The 10,862-nt window shown below is 44.4% G+C and overlaps 1 long non-coding RNA gene across 1 annotated transcript in view; it reads left to right on the forward strand.

Moving 5' to 3' along the window:
- LOC306643758 overlaps positions 1–8,124 on the forward strand; it is a 129,735-nt gene extending 121,611 nt beyond the window's left edge. Inside the window, exon 3 of the long non-coding RNA XR_013759039.1 lies at positions 8,016–8,124. This is a non-coding gene — a long non-coding RNA (uncharacterized lncRNA). The remainder of the gene's footprint in view (positions 1–8,015) is intronic.
- Positions 8,125–10,862: the final 2,738 nt, after the last annotated feature.

The following is a 10,862-nucleotide window of genomic DNA, read 5'->3' on the forward strand; positions in this document are numbered from 1 at the left end:
AGCCAAAGTTAGTCAGAATGGATAAAAAAGGAAAGTTCTCACTGCTTAAGGGAAACTTAAATCAGGAAGACATAGCGATTGCAAATATTTATGCCCCAAACAATGTTGCATCCATGCCCATCAAACAAGTCTTTTTCAGTTCCAGGAATCAAATAGACCACAACACAATAATTCTGAGTGACTCTAATACACTGTTCTCACCACTGGATAGATATTCCAAACAAAAAGTAAACAAAGAAAACATAGAACTCAATAACACAATCAATAACTTAGACTTAACAGGCATTTATAGAATATTCCATCTATCAATGAACGAATACACTTTCTTCTCAGCAACACATGGATCCTTCTCTAAAATAGACGATATGTTATGTCACAAAGAAGCCCTTAGTAAATGCAAAAAAAATAGAGAAACTACCTTGTACTCTATCAGATCATCATGGATTGAAACTGGAAATCAATGAGAAAATAAAAAACAGAAATTAATCCAAAACCAGAGACTAAATAATATGCTATTGAAAGAATCATGGACAAGAGAAAACATCAGGGAGGAAATAATAAATTCTTACAGGTGAATGAAAATGATGATAAAACATATCAAAATTTCTAGGACACTATAAAAACAGTACTAAGTGGAAAATTCATTGCATGGAACCCACTCAAGGAAAGAACAAACTGTCAACAACTAAATGACCTAACATTACATTTCAAAGTCCTAGGGAAAAAAAGAACAGAGCAACACCAAAAGTAGTAGAAGACAGAAAATAATGAAATTCAGAGCCGACATCAATGAAACTGAAACAAAACCAACAATTCAAAAAATTGGCAAAACAAAAATTGGTTCCTTGGAAAAGTAAAAAAAGTAGATAAAATCTTAGCCACAGGAGCAGAGAAGGAGTGCGAACTCTAATTACTAAAAATCATGTTGAAAAGGAAATACCATGAGAGATACCACTGAAATATTTAACATAATAAGAAGCTATTTTGAAAATCTATACTCCAACAAAATAGAAAATATTGAAGACATTGACAAATTCCTAGAAACATGTTCCCCTCAAACTGAAACAGGAGGACATACACAATGTAAACACATCAATTTCAAGCAATGGAATTGAAGAGGCCATCAAAAGCCTAGCAAACAAGAACCAGAAGGATTCTCATCTGAGTTCTACAAGACCTTCAAAGAACTCATTGCAATACTCCTCAAAGTATTCCAGGAAATTGGAAAGGAGGGACCCCTTCCAAACTCATTCTATGAAGCTAGTATCATTCTGATACCAAAACCAAGCAAAGACACATCAAGGAAAAAAAAAAAAAGAGCTTACAGAGTGGGAGAAAATCTTTTCTGCACACACATCAGATAGAGCACTAATCTCCAAGTTTACATGGAATGTGAAAATATTACACCAAAAATAAAAAGAACTCAGTCAATAAATTGGCTAAGGAACTGGGTAGACACTTCATAGAAGAAGACATACAGGTGATCAACAAATATATGAAAAAGTGCCCATCATCTCTAGTAATTAGAGAAATGCAAATTAAAACCACCCTAAGATATCATCTAACTCCAATTAGAATGGCTAATATCAAGAACACAAGCAATAATAAGTGTTGGCATGGATATGGGGGAAAAGGCACACTTGTTCATTGCTGGTGGAGTTGAAAATTGGTGCAGCCACTCTGGAAAGCAGTTATGGAGGTTCCTGAGAAGACTTGGAATGGCCCCACCATTGAACTTAGCTATCACACTCTTCAGGTGATAGCTAAAGATTGTAAAATCAGCATACTGCAGTGATGCAGCCACATAAAGTTTCATAGCCATGCATTCACAATAGCTAGATTGTGCAACCAACCTAGATGCCCTTCAATGAATAAATGGATAAAGAAACTATGGTATATATATATATATATATATATATATATATATATATATACACACAATGGAATAATACTCAGCCACAAATAAGTATAAAATTATGGCATGTGCTGTTAAATGGATGAATTTAGAAAATATTTTAAGTGAAGTAGGCCAAGTCCTAAAGTGCGAAGGCCAAAAGTTTTCTCTGAAAATCCTATGACAATACATAATGAGGGAGGGTAGGGGTGCGGGAAAAGAGAAAAATTAAGGGACTTTGGAAGGTGTAGAGAAAACTGGGGTGTGAGGGATGGGGGAAGGGAAGAAAGTAGAATGAGGCAGGCAGTATTACCCTATGCATATTATGATTACATGAATGTTGTGAAACTACAATATGTACAACCATAGAATTGAAAAATTTTGCACCATTTATGTACAATTAATCAAAATGTAATCTGTAAAAATACAAAAGGAATTAATAAAAAAAGAAAAGAAAAAAGAATGAAGAGAAAATGAAGAGGGTTGTGGAAAGTTACTGGAAAGCTTGTTGATACCTATGAAAACAGCCAGGGTGAAGAACTTTGTCCTGCTTTATTCCTGTAAAAGCTATGGAGGAAATGATGGAAAACATGATATTTATAGACCCTGCATCCCTCTTGAGGTCATGAGGGTTTAACACCAAGGCTGAAAAGCCTCTGGCAATACTGGCAAAGCAGAAATATATAAAGAATGTGGAACTTTGCTGTTTACTAAGATGCTGACTCTGCCCTATATTCTCCAACCCTCATCAGGTAACACACTTTCGACTTCCTTGTAAATTATTCTCTCCTCTCAAAAAGACTAAGAAGAAGAACCTGGCTGGGTTTGACCTGATGTTCTGGAAAGCTTGGGCACCATCATGCATGTGAGTGTGTTCTGTGGGACACTGAGGCATGGAAGGCTGGATCCAAGATTGGGTGCCTCCTCACTGCATCTTAGCCATGTTATGCCAAAGACTGGAGGTCTCATATCACCTGGGTGAGTTTACACATCTTCTCTTCCTGACTTCATTTCTGTTTTCTATCCTGAGCATGAAATATCCCCCTTTTTTTCCTTAATCCTTCCTCCTCCTCCAAGGTCAATGACATAGGCGTGTGCTTAAGACACACAAGGACACTGTGTTCTGAAACATGATGGAGCTCCAGATCCCAGTCACAGCACAGTTGTCCGACCATGTCCAGTACTCAGGCAAACATGTTAACCCCAGGAAATGCTGAGCTGCCCTGGTCTAACCTGGAACACCTGGGTCACTGAGCCTGTGCTGAGTGACTGAGAGGAGCCAGCCCTGCAGCTGTGCCCAGCCCTGCCCACACCTGCTGATTTGCATGTGGCCAGAGCACAGCCCACTGCCCTGAGAACTACTTAATAGGCTGGTCACACCCTGTGCAGTAGTCATTCCCAGTCAGGACATAGCATGGACATGAGACCCCCTATTCAGATCCTGAGGCTTCTGCTCCTGTGCCTCCCAGGTAAAGAGGGGAAACACAGGGGATTTACAAACACAATATAGTCAGTGCTGCCTGGCTATCAAGAAAGTTCTCTTGGAAAATCACCGTTTATTTGGATTTTTCTTTTTATGTTTTAAATATCAGGTGTCAGATGTGACATCATGATGACCCAGTCTCCATCCACTTTGTCTGCATCTGCTGGAGAGAGAGTCACCATCACCTGCAAGGCAAGTGAGTTTATTATCAATTACTTAGCCTGGTATCAGCAGAAACCAGGACAAGCTCTGAAGCTCCTGATCTATCATGCAACCAGTATGGGATCAGGTGTCCCCTCAAGGATCAAAGGAAGTGGATCTGGGACAGAATTCACTCTCACCATCAGCAACCTGCAGCCTGAGGATGTGGCCACTTATTACTGTCAACAGTATGGCAGTTACCCTCCCACAGTGATACAAGTCATGACAAAAACCTCCCAGGGAAGCAGTAGCATGAGGCTGGGCTGCCCCAGCTGCTCCTCCTGCTGCCTTCACCTGCTCAGAGTGCTTCTCACAGGAACCAGGCTCTGAAGGTCCCTGGGGTTTTTGTAGAATGGGTCATGGAATGGGTCTGCACCCTCATTCTCCCCTGCAGCTCAGCCCCAGCAGGCAACCATGCCAAGGCCCTCACTGGGATGTTAGAGCAAAGAATTTAAGATCTGAGGAGCCTGGATGGAGCAGTAGTTGGGGTTGTGCAGCAAAGATAGGTGTTTCTACATAGGAATATTTGAAGTCTGCATTGTATAGTGAAGTCTAAGTCCTCAGAAAAATTCGGGGACAATACACAGTTCTCCCCTGTGCTCCCTCTACCACAGCCCCTCCACCATTCCCAACCCACAGACACTATTGCATTTGCTACAATTCATCTTTTATGACATGACCTGATGGCTAGGGCCTCGGCACTTAAACCACAATTTAATTGACCAAGGTACACAGCCTGAAAGACCCAACAGTTTAAAAAGTGCTAAGTGTGAGAAATACATTTGCACATTAAGGTTTAATTTTCACTCTCTCCTTTCTCCTTTAGCATTTTCTCTTTTTGATGTGCTCCTCGGGCCTTGCAGGAAAACTGTTCCCTGCCCAATGTGACCTCAATCTAGCCTGCTGCTGCAGAGGTCACCTCTCCCAGTGACTTAGGTACCCTCCCTTCTTTCTGACTCCACATCCTAAGTCTGTTCATTGGTGGCTGAGATGAGTCACTGCTGTGATGTGCTGAACAACAGCTGCCTCAGGGGAGTCAGGACCTGGGCAGGACCAAGCTCCTAACCCAGCTGCACCTAAAGTGGCCACTCATGCCCACATGCCTGGGTCTTTTACCAGTTGGAGAACTTATTAATGTGAGAGATCATGTCAGTTTCTTGCAGAACCTGGTGTATTGATGGATGGAAAAGGAACAGCTTCAAGAATATGGGAGAGAAATCCACAGTGGATACATGGGGAACCCATACCAAAAATACTGTAAAATACTGTGTCACAAACCTGCCATTAGATGGTCTGAAAGTGCCACAGGAAGAGTGCTGACCTCAGCAGCAGTGGGGAAGCAGCAGTGGTTCTGCCCCAGGAGAAACCCTAGGGCTTGGGATCCATGTCCAGTGCCCAGGCTCATGGCCACTGGGGCTCTGTGCACAGTGGACCAAGTCTCTCTACAGGCAACTTGCTCAATGTTTTCTGTTTTTCCTTATGATCTGCAATGACCAAGTCTGACAAGGATGTACCCCTGAGGGGAAATGTGGTAGGGTCAGAACAAAGGGTCAGAGTGGGCCCAGGTGTGAGAGGACAGGCCCAGCTCTGAAGATGCTGCAGCCCTGTGCGCAGTGAGGTGAGCTGTCCTGTGAGTTAAGAAGAGGGGCAGAGCACACTGCAGGCTCCACTTCAGTATGGAATGGCCCTGAGGCTTGTTCACAAAGCAGGGGAAGGCCCAGTGGGAAGAGTGTCCACTTTGGTGCTGTCCCAGAATTCTCAGCATGTGGGTCACAACACACTCCATGGGGCTCAGGGTTGGTGTTGGGCCTCATGCCACCAGGCTCTTTAGTGTGCAAGTGCCCGGAGGTGTATCACGTGGGGTCTTGATGTTCATATCAATTTGGCCAAACTTAAACCTATAAGGTATATGTTAAGTTATACTTTATTGGCATGTTAAAGTAACAAAATTTATTTCATGCCTACAGTAAATATATACTTCATAGAATTGTGCACCACATGTCCTTGTCTATCCAAGCAGAGAAATCCCTAGAAGAGCCTGTAATGGGAATATTGCTGATCAGTTGATCTGAGAACCCTGAGCAGTAATCACAGATTGGATGGCAGCCACCACAGAGAGCCAAGAGCTCATGACCTCTCCGTTTCTCACCCTGGATTTGGGCTCTCAGCTTGGATTAGTCCCTGGGTGTTGAGCACCTCTCTTCCCTGGATTCACTGCCAGGCAGCCTGAAGGCAAGGCCCCTGCATCCCTGGATCCTCAGCACCATTTCTCCAGAGATCAGCTGCTTCTGTTCAGCCCAGGATCAGAGCCTGCAACTCTTGGGCAGCTACAGGCTAAGCTCAGCCCTGGTTGAACCCCTGATCCAGCCTTTCCCACTTAGTCCAGTGCCTGAAGGGCTGTGCTGGGTTTTAGTGCACAGACCTCATTTCCACAATTGCTAACCATGTGTGTCACCAGGAGAATGGAACATGACTCCTTTTTCATCCTCTAAGCCTGGCTTGCTCCAACCCTTCAGACAAAATTGCCTTGGGGGATCTTACTTTCCTCGGGAATTTCAGTTGGTAGCACAGTGAGATTCACATGGCCAAGCTTTCCACACCTACATAGCTGCTGCTCCCTTCTCCAGTTTGTTGAGCACCAGCTCTGGGCTGCTGTACCCAGTAAGGACAGGCCTGCCTGGTTCAGGGAAGGAGCAGGGATTAGGGTAACATCATCAGCTCAGAGGCTGATGAGAGCAGTGAGGGTTGGATGGTTTTTCTGGGATAATTTGCTCCTCTTGATCAGACTGAAGCTGGAGCACTTGGCTATGCACCTCTCCATGGAAAAGACAGGGAAGACATGACCTGAAAACCACACAGCCTTCCTTGGCCCGGTGGCAGTAGGCCCATGTTTGAACATCCAATGTGGTGAAGACTGTGAAGCACAAATGGAGTGAACCTCTTTCCTTTCTGTTCTCACTGAGCTACTGCAAATCCCCACACACTCTGACCTTCTGAGTTTATCTACTCTTATACCTTCCCTAGAGTGATGCGAGGAACCAAAACTTGCTTCTAAAATCATTCTCACTTCTCCAAAAAAAGTATGTAGGTGAAAGAACCTGTCTGAGCTTGAGCCCTGCTCTCTGGAGAGACAGGCAGAGTCCTGTATGTAGGTGTGTTGGGAAGACTGAGGATTAGGGGCTGGAGTAATGATGGGAATCCTCCTCCCCTAGCATCTGAGTCAGGCTGAGCCACTGTCGAGTGAAACTCACAAATCCTCAGAGAGTTTAGAATGCACTGTCTTCCTGTCTTTATTGCTCTATTTATACTTTCTACATGAAAAATTGACCTACCAACTGAGCTATCTCCCCAGCCCCCTTTATTTTCTTAATTGAACCATACTCCAAGGATCTTTAACAGAATCGTCATTAAGAAATATTAGAGTTGGGCATGTGGAACATGCCTGTAACCTCAGCAACTCAGGAGGCTGAGGCAGGAGGATCGCAATTCCAAAGCCAGAATTCCAAAGCCAGTCTCAGAAATTAAACAAGGCTGTAAGCAATGTAGTCAGGTCCTTTCTAAAAAAAAAAAAAAAAAAAAAAAAAAAAAAAAAAAAAAGATGTATATATAGATATATAAAGAGAGGACTAAGAATGTTGATCTGTGGATAAGTAGCTCTGGGATCAATAATCCATGGTACCAAAACCAAGATCACACACTAAAGAAATAATAAGGAAGGTAGGTATGAAGAAAGGAAAAAAGACATCATAAAACATTTTGAGAACAATGAAGAGAACAATAGGTCATAGTTCACAAAACAGTGGACCAAATCCATCTATGGACACCAGGGAAAACATGGTTTCTATAGACAAATCTACGTTGTCCTAGATGGACTTGGGACATCAGGAGACATGAGGCCTATGCTGAGTGACTGAGAGGAGCCACCCTGCAGCTGTGCCCAGTCTATTCAGTCCTGCTGATTTGCATGCTCCCAGAGCACAGCCCAATGCCCTGAGGACTTCTTAATAGGCTGCTCACACTCTGTGCAGGAGTCAGTCCCAGTCAGGACACAGCATGGACATGAGGGCCCCTGCTCAGCTCCTGGGGCTCCTGCTGCTCTGCCTCCCAGGTAAGGAGGGACAGTCCTGAGGTTGTAATCAAGGCAGTGTGGTCAGTGGTCAGAGCTGACCATCCCTGCTCAGAAGTCCTCTTACACTATGTCTAACTGTGTGGATCTCTGTTTTACTCTGTTATTTCTAATATCAGGTGCCAGATGTGACATCCAGATGACTCATCTCCATCCTCCCTGCTGAAATCTCAAGTAGACAAAGTCACCATCACTTGCCAAGCAAGTCAGGACGTTGGCTACAGTTTAAACTGGTATCAGCAGAAACCAGGACAAGCACCTAAGCACCTGATTGCTGGTACCAAATCTTTGCAATCTTGTTTTCCCTTGAGGTTCAGTGGCTTTGGATATAGGACACATTTCACTCTCACCATCAGCAGCCTGGAGCCTGAAGATGTGGCCACTTATTTCTGTCAACAGTATGATGAGTTCCCTCCCACAGTGATGCAGGCCATGTCACAAACCTCCCAAGGAAGCAGCAGTGTGAGGCTGGGCTGCCCCCGGCTGCTCCTCCTGCTTCCTCCACTTGGGTATATCATTTCCCAGAGGCACCAGGTTCTGAGTGTCACTGAGAGGTTGTCACTGAAGGAAACATGGAGCTCCTGTGCAGCCTCACTCTCTCTCCTCTGCTCAACACTGGCAGTCAGATGTGGACATGCATCTCCTTTTTAAATATAGGACAGAGGTCGGTGCACTCAGGGTGGGTTATTGCAGAGGTATGGGTGTAAACAACACTGAGGATGTCGCTCTTGTTATCACAAGCAGGCGTTTGATGTTTTTTGTTTGTTTTGTTTTGTTTTAGTACCAGGAATTGAACTCAGGGTCACTCAACCACTGAAGCACATCCCCAGCCCTATTTTGTATTTTATTTAGAGATGGGATCTCACTGAATGTCTTCACACCTCCCTGTTGCTGAGGTTGACTTTGAATACATGATCCTTCTGTCTCAGCCTCCTGAGACACTTAGGAGTGCTCATCTGTGCCACCAAGCTTGGCACAAGCAGGAGATTTTTAAAGGAAGAGAAAGGTAGTCTCACTGAAAGACTTATGAATTTTTTGATGGGCCTAATAATTGTGTGCATTTTGGGGCTGCAATGTGAGGTTTCTTCACCTACATATACTGTGGGATCAAGATGTCGTGTAATTATCTATCCCTCACCCTAGACATTGACCATCTCTTTGTGGTGAGTCTTCTAAGCCCTGGGCCTCTGGCAACAAAAGACACAGGTATTAGACCTGGAGATGCTCTGGTCCCCCTGCAGCCATCAGTGTGTGATGACCACAGAAGGTATAAACCCTGTGGCCATGAGGCCCTCAGCCTCTCTGGGATCCCAGTGGTGGACGTGGAGGTGCCCTCGAGCTGGAGCCTCCCAGGGGCTTCTCTGCTCTCACCTGTGTGCACAGGTCTCAGCACAGGTGCTGGGGTCTGGGACAGGTTCTTCTCTTCTTGGCCTCTTAGTGAGAAACTCTGCAGGAAACCAGGAGTGGAAAGTGCTAATGGCAATGTGCTTCAGCAAGGACAATCATGATGGGTATGGACAGTTGGTGGCCCAGGTTGTTAGTTAGTCTTTCACCACTGTGACACAAAGAACTGACAGGTACAGTTTCACAGGACAAGAACAAACCCATGCTTTCAGCTCTTCAGCCCACAGTGGGCTGACTCCTCTGCTCTGGGCCTGAGGTGAGGCAGAGCTTCATGGCTAATACAGGAAATTTCCCTCTTTCTGAATTATTTCTGAATGTGAGATCGTGAGTCTCATGACCTTTGTCAGATACTTACTCTGGACTATGTCAAGGACTCACAGCCTCAGTCAAGGACTCCGTGGAAGATCACAAATCACACAAGGAGGAACTCCTGGCCAGGTTTCATGGTGCCTTGGCAAAAAGTAGGGGCACATCAGTCACATTGATGGCTCTGTTTGACAGGTTGTCACACCTTGGGATAAACATAACTGAAAATCAGGAAACAAAATTGTTCTGGAGTTTTTGAGATTGGCTTTTTTCACTTTGCATGATATTCTCCAATTCCATCCACATATTTGAAAATGTCATACATTTTTCTTCTTTATGTCTGAATAATATTCCATAATAATATTCCATTGTGTATATATACCACAGTTTATTTATCCATAGAAAGCTGTGGTTGGACTTTAAAATGGCCATGATTGAAATTACTGAATTTCCAAGTGAATACAAATCAGCTGGTCTCTGCTCAACTCGGGGCTCTCAGTCATCAACATGACTCAACACAAACCCCAGTCAGTCACCCTCCAAGGCTTCCAAGTGAGGTCCCTGCAGGTGTCCACAGCATGGATCTCAGCTATCACGTCGCTCCTAGTATTTCTGAGATTCTAACCACCAGAAAGAATGACCACTGCAGGACCCTCATCTAACACACGTGGGGATCACATCAAGAACTTGTGGAGGCTTATTATGACCCACACACTGTACTATGGACTGCATACAATCACCCACCCTAGGCCTCAGACACTGAATTCAGTGCAGTTTTGAGGAAAGGATTCAAATCTTCCTCTCATTGGCACCTTGACCACTCATAAAACACAGGACACACTTGAATTAGAAAGACGAGGGTATCACTCCCCTCCCTCCACCATTCCTGTAGGTGCTGCCAGGATCTGTGGAGCATTTTAATGGAAGATGAGATCCTGCCGGAACTGAGGACTTGAGGCCAGTTCTCTGTGTGTCCATCACCTTTGTCCTCCTCAAGGATGCTACAGTTACCCAAGGGAGAAAAAATGGTCACTGTCTGTTGGTCCAAACCTCTGGAGATTCTAGTTTCTTTGATATGAAGTGGATCATCTGCTTTTGGAGACTCTCCTGAGGAAACACCAGGTGCTGGGACATGCTCCAGAGGTCAGCAGTGGCCAGGATCCATCCCACCTAGAAACAGGTCCAGTTGCCCTGAAAGCCAAGCAGACCACTGTAATGACAATCCAGGAAGGAAAGGACAGATTGTTTACACTGAGACCACAATGGTTGTGGAGAAAAGTGGTGAAACTGCACAAATAGGGACAATCTTCAGGATAAGCAGGCTTTCCTAAGGGACACTCTTGCTGGTATGGCTTAAGTGGGGTTAATGGTCAGGAGCTTCTTAGTCATGAAGACGGAGTGTCCTACAGTTAATCATATTTTTACAATGGTTGCAATGGTTTTGGTCT

Source organism: Sciurus vulgaris (genome assembly GCF_902686455.1).
Source record: "Sciurus vulgaris genome assembly, chromosome: 14".
NCBI lineage: Eukaryota > Metazoa > Chordata > Mammalia > Rodentia > Sciuridae > Sciurus > Sciurus vulgaris.